We start from the raw sequence: 6,036 nt of genomic DNA, 5'->3' as shown, positions 1-6,036 counted from the left end.
TTTGCAACGTCCTGCCAAACTAATATGTCGTAAATGTTCAGGTAATTTGATTAAGCAAATGCAGTTGAGTTCTGAGGGGCTGTATGGGTTTGACAGGTACTGATTCTTGTGCAACATGTATTCAAAATATTTCACAAGACTGGAAAATTCAGATTGTTCGAAATGTTTCATCATTATGATGCTATGTTTTACTCGGTCTTGTGTGGCTTTAGACCAATTTGCTGAGAGGAACGCATGGTAAAATTCTCCTTCACTGTGGCAATCGTGAATGACCGATCGCATTCTTACAGCTGGTTCATTCTCTAAGTAGCCACACATAAATTCTAATCTGTGCTCTAATGACCAGTTGGGAGGAAAACAATGAGAGAATTGATGGAGCCACGCTTGTGGATGAATGTCGTTGCCAGAATTCTTAAGTGTTTTGAATTTACGTGTAGTAATGAACAGCTTATAGTCAAAATCATCGTGTCGGCGAGTCGCATATCGGTCATTGTTACATCGTGTCGGCGGTTCCATCTCAAAATTCGGTGCACATTGCCAATTTCTTTCATAATTTCCGAAATGCCCTGTGTTATTATTTTGTGGCTTTTCCATATTTCTAAGTCCCTCTTCCCGTGTTGGAGTGCGAGTGTCCTCTGAAATTTTAAATTTTTGTATTGCTTGTGCCAACTGATCTTGTACTTCCCGGATTTCTCTTTTGTGTTGCGTATTAATTTGATTCTGATTTTGTTTGAATTTCTTAATTTGTTCATACTCTTCTGTGTCAGTGATGGCTACAGGTCTTGTGTCATTCAGATCATCATCTACCTTTGTAGATAAGTTAGTGAACTGATCCGAAAGTTCGGCTACTTTCTCCGATAGTGTACTTATTTCCTCAGTGTGTTTTTCTGAATCAAGTTTCAGACTGTCCATTTGTGTTGAAATCGTATCTACTGTGTCCTTTAACCGAATCGGTAGATGCAACTGAGTCAGTTTTAGCTTGCAAGATCTCATGATTTTCATGAACAATATTTTGCAGTTCTTTTATGGCTGTTTCTTGATTCTGTAATGTATTTTCATGCCGCGAAAAAATAGGTTGGAAATGCTCACAAATTTGTGTTTTTACGTCATTACAGACTTTTTGGCATTTCGATTCAATGTTATGTAACTCAGTAGTTAAATCTTCACGTGTTTGTTCAAGTGTGGTGTCTAACATTTGAAGCTTTTGCTGTGTTTGTCTCCGATTTTGTTCCATTGAGTCTAACTGTTGCTGTGTTTGTCTCTGCTTTTGTTCCATTGTGTCTAACTTTTGAAGATTTTGCTGTGTTTGTCTCTGATTTTGTTCCACTGTGTCTAACTTTTGAAGATTTTGTTCCATTGTGTCTAACTTTTGAAGATTTTGTTCCATTATGTCTAACTTTTGAAGCTTTTGTCCCATTAGTTGCATTAAATGTAATAAAAATGCACTGGTGTCTGAAACATGTTCCTCAGTGCTATTCGGCAATGCATTTGAACCGGCAATATTCGCATTTTGAAAAGCAGAAAATGTGTCTTGACTTATTTTGAGAAAACGGCGAGGACGCAAAACCTGAATCTACAGTATTTGTAAGATTTTGTCCTGTCATTTCGGATTCCTGAGGCAAGCTGTTGCCGACCGATCGATCGATAATGCTTCCCTGTTCACTAATTGTTTCGCTGCCTATTTGCAGCCCGCTCCATTTCTCTATGCACAATTACCAAATTACTACTTTGAACATTAGTTAATTCGTTACACGGTGGCGCTCACACACTGCTTTCGTCTTCACTGTCATTTCTCAGTTTACTTTGGAGCCCGATTTCCATATTGGTAACGCCACGTAGCGCTTTGTGTGAAAATCACTGGCTGTGCTGTGTGCAGTCTGTGGCTAGTTTGCATTGTTGCAGCGTGCAGCATTGCGCAGTTGGAGGTGAGCCACCAGCAGTGGTGGATGTGGGGAGAGAAATGGCGGAGTTTTGAAATTTGTAAGACTGAATGTCATGAACTGCTATATATATTATGACTTTTGAACACTATTAAGGTAAATACATTGTTTGTTGAAGAATGAGATTTTCACTCTGCAGCGGAGTGTGCGCTGATATGAAACTTCCTGGCAGATTAAAACTGTGTGCCCGACCGAGACTCGAACTCGGGACCTTTGCCTTTCGCGGGCAAGTGCTCTACCACTGAGCTACCGGAGCACGACGGAAGGTAGGAGACGAGGTACTGGCAGAAGTAAAGCTGTGAGTACCGGGCGTGAGTCGTGCTCCGGTAGCTCAGATGGTAGAGCACTTGCCCGCGAAAGGCAAAGGTCCCGAGTTCGAGTCTCGGTCGGGCACACAGTTTTAATCTGCCAGGAAGTTTCACATTGTTTGTTCTCTATCAAAATCTTTCATTTGCTAACTATGCCTATCAGTAGTTAGTGCCTTCAGTAGTTTGAATCTTTTATTTAGCTGGCAGTAGTGGCGTTCGCTGTATTGCAGTAGTTCGAGTAACGAAGATTTTTGTGAGGTAAGTGATTTGTGAAAGGTATAGGTTAATGTTAGTCAGGGCCATTCTTTTGTAGGGATTTTTGAAAGTCAGATTGCGTTGCGCTAAAAATATTGTGTGCAGTTTAAGCACAGTCATGTATAATTTTTCTAAGGGGACGTTACACATCAAGCGGCATTACAAGACTAAATATGCAGTGATGTTTGATAAGAACAAGGGACAGTTTCGACAAGACCAACTAAAAGACTTAAAAAAGAAACTTTCTGTTCAACAGCAGATATTTGCAAGGGCGAATTCAGAGTCAATATGCCATGTGGTAGCGAGTTATGCAATTGCTCTGGCAAAAAAAAAAAAAAAAAAAAAAAAAAAAAAAAAAAAAAAAATTCAAAGCCACATTTAGATGGCGAAATGGTATAGAAATGCTTAGAAACCGTCGTTGAAATCGTGTGTCCAGAAAAGAAAAAGGATTTCTCAAAAATAAACCTGTCTCGTCAAACTATTACTAGACGTGTGGACCACGAAGTCAAATTGAATATAAGTTAAAACATCGTGCACCTGAGTTTATATTTTATTCTCTAGCTTTGGATGAATGCACAGATATAGCGGATACCGCCCAAGCGGCGATTTATGTCGGAGTTGCTGACGCCCATTTTAATGAAAGAGAAGAATTAGCGGCATTGTATCCACTTTAGGATACCACGAAGTCACATGATTTGCTGGAAGCAGTTATATTACCATTAAGTGGCTTTTCGTTAAAACTTAACAACCTATCGGGGCTAAAACGGATGGTGCTCCAGCAATGGCTGGGAAACACGGAGGTTTAGTGCAGTTGACCGAAGACGAGGCCCGCAAAGTTGGCGGTGCGTCGATGCTCCACTCTCACTGCATTATCCATCAAGAGAATTTATGTGCCGAGTCCCTCAAAATGGACAATGTCACGTAGGTAGTTGTCAAAACAGTGAACTTTACTAAGTCGAAAGGATTGAATCGCTGTCAGTTCCAAGGATTTCTGAAGTCCTTGGATTCAGATCATGATAAGATATCGTTTTATACAGAAGTAGGGTGGCTAACCCGTGCGAAAATGTTGAAACGAGTGTTTGATTTGAAGCAGGAAATACAATCAATCTTTGAAAGCAAGTCAGACTCCCGGTGTTCGAAGGTAAAGAATATCTTTCCGATTCTGCGTTCTTAGTCGATATAACCAGCCACCAAAATAATGTTAATACTCGACTCAGCTGACCAGCTAATCAGCTGATTAATGTCATGCGCCGCGCGGGTAGCCAAGCGGTCTCAGGCGCCTTGTCACGGTTCGCACGGTTCCCCCCGTCGGAGATTCGAGTCCTCCCTCAGGTATGGGTGCGTGCGTTGTCCTTAGTGTAAGTTAGTTTAAGTTAGATTAAGTAGTGTGTAAGCTTAGGGACCGATGACCTCAGTAGTTTGGTCCCGTAAGACCTTACCACAAATTTCCAAATTTCCTAATGTCATACATGATGTTGTTTCCGCATTCCAAATTAAGCTTAGGCTTTGGAAACAACAGTTACGAACAACAAACTGCACAAATTTTTCTACACTGTCAAAGCAATCGGACGTCGCACAGGCAGCAGCGGTTAAATACGCTTCTTTGGTGTCTGACTTGAAAAACGAATTCGAAAACCGATTTTAAGATATTAAGAAACATCGTCTGCTTCTTTCTGTATTTTCTACGCCGTTCTCCGTAGAATTGTGTTCATTACCGGGACATTTACTAACGAAATTCAGCGAAAAGCAATGTGATGCACAGTTAAAAGATAAATATAATCAAGTTGGTTTGGAAAAGTTCTACAAATTTTTTAATGTATTCGCCATTGGGAATAGGGACAACCGCAACTGTAGAATGGAATAACGACAATGAAGATTTGGGCCGGACCGGGACTCGAACCCGGATTTTCCGCTTGTCGCGAGCGGTCGCCTTACCGTTTGGCTATCCGTGCACGATCCAACTTCCATATGTCGTCAACCATGTGTCTACGATCCATACTCCTACATCCATTATGAATATTCCCGTTCAGGTCAGACGTTGTACTCAAATCACTTACTCGGTATCGGAACATAAATAACGATAATGCACTGGCTGTGTTATTCCTGCATTCCATGCATATCCAAAGGAACAGGCTCTGTGGCGACTACAGCTATTATGAAATACATTTAATGTATTCGCAATTGCGAATAAGTACACTCCTGGAAATTGAAATAAGAACACCGTGAATTCATTGTCCCAGGAAGGGGAAAATTTATTGACACATTCCTGGGGTCAGATACATCACATGATCACACTGACAGAACCACAGGCACATAGACACAGGCAACAGAGCATGCACAATGTCGGCACTAGTACAGTGTATATCCACCTTTCGCAGCAATGCGGCTGCTATTCTCCCATGGAGACGATCGTAGAGATGCTGGATGTAGTCCTGTGGAACGGCTTGCCATGCCATTTCCACCTGGCGCCTCAGTTGGACCAGCGTTCGTGCTGGACGTGCAGACCGCGTGAGACGACGCTTCATCCAGTCCCAAACATGCTCAATGGGGGACAGATCCGGAGATCTTGCTGGCCAGGGTAGTTGACTTACACCTTCTAGAGCACGTTGGGTGGCACGGGATACATGCGGACGTGCATTGTCCTGTTGGAACAGCAAGTTCCCTTGCCGGTCTAGGAATGGTAGAACGATGGGTTCGATGACGGTTTGGATGTACCGTGCACTATTCAGTGTCCCCTCGACGATCACCAGTGGTGGACGGCCAGTGTAGGAGATCGCACCCCACACCATGATGCCGGGTGTTGGCCCTGTGTGCCTCGGTCGTATGCAGTCCTGATTGTGGCGCTCACCTGCACGGCGCCAAACACGCATACGACCATCATTGGCACCAAGGCAGAAGCGACTCTCATCGCTGAAGACGACACGTCTCCATTCGTCCCTCCATTCATGCCTGTCGCGACACCACTGGAGGCGGGCTGCACGATGTTGGGGCGTGAGCGGAAGACGGCCTAACGGTGTGCGGGACCGTAGCCCAGCTTCATGGAGACGGTTGCGAACGGTCCTCGCCGATACCCCAGGAGCAACAGTGTCCCTAATTTGCTGGGAAGTGGCGGTGCGGTACCCTACGGCACTGCGTAGGATCCTACGGTCTTGGCGTGCATCCGTGCGTCGCTGCGGTCCGGTCCCAGGTCGACGGGCACGTGCACCTTCCGCCGACCACTGGCGACAACATCGATGTACTGTGGAGACCTCACGCCTCACGTGTTGAGCAATTCGGCGGTACGTCCACTCGGCCTCCCGCATGCCCACTATACGCCCTCGCTCAAAGTCCGTCAACTGCACATACGGTTCACGTCCACGCTGTCACGGCATGCTACCAGTGTTAAAGACTGCGATGGAGTTCCGTATGCCACGGCAAACTGGCTGACACTGACGGCGGCGGTGCACAAATGCTGCGCAGCTAGCGCCATTCGACGGCCAACACCGCGGTTCCTGGTGTGTCCGCTGTGCCGTGCGTGTGATCATTGCTTGTAC

General features: G+C 44.6%; 1 non-coding gene across 1 annotated transcript; it reads right to left on the bottom strand.

The window, feature by feature from the left end:
* Positions 1 to 2,123: 2,123 nt before the first annotated feature.
* Trnas-cga (transfer RNA serine (anticodon CGA)) lies at positions 2,124 to 2,197 on the bottom strand. The gene has a single exon. It is a non-coding gene; the product is annotated as a tRNA-Ser (tRNA).
* Between the last annotated feature and the right edge of the window lie 3,839 nt (positions 2,198 to 6,036).

Source organism: Schistocerca cancellata, chromosome 1, assembly GCF_023864275.1.
Source record: "Schistocerca cancellata isolate TAMUIC-IGC-003103 chromosome 1, iqSchCanc2.1, whole genome shotgun sequence".
Lineage (NCBI taxonomy): Eukaryota > Metazoa > Arthropoda > Insecta > Orthoptera > Acrididae > Schistocerca > Schistocerca cancellata.
This window is presented reverse-complemented; position numbering and strand designations above follow the sequence as displayed.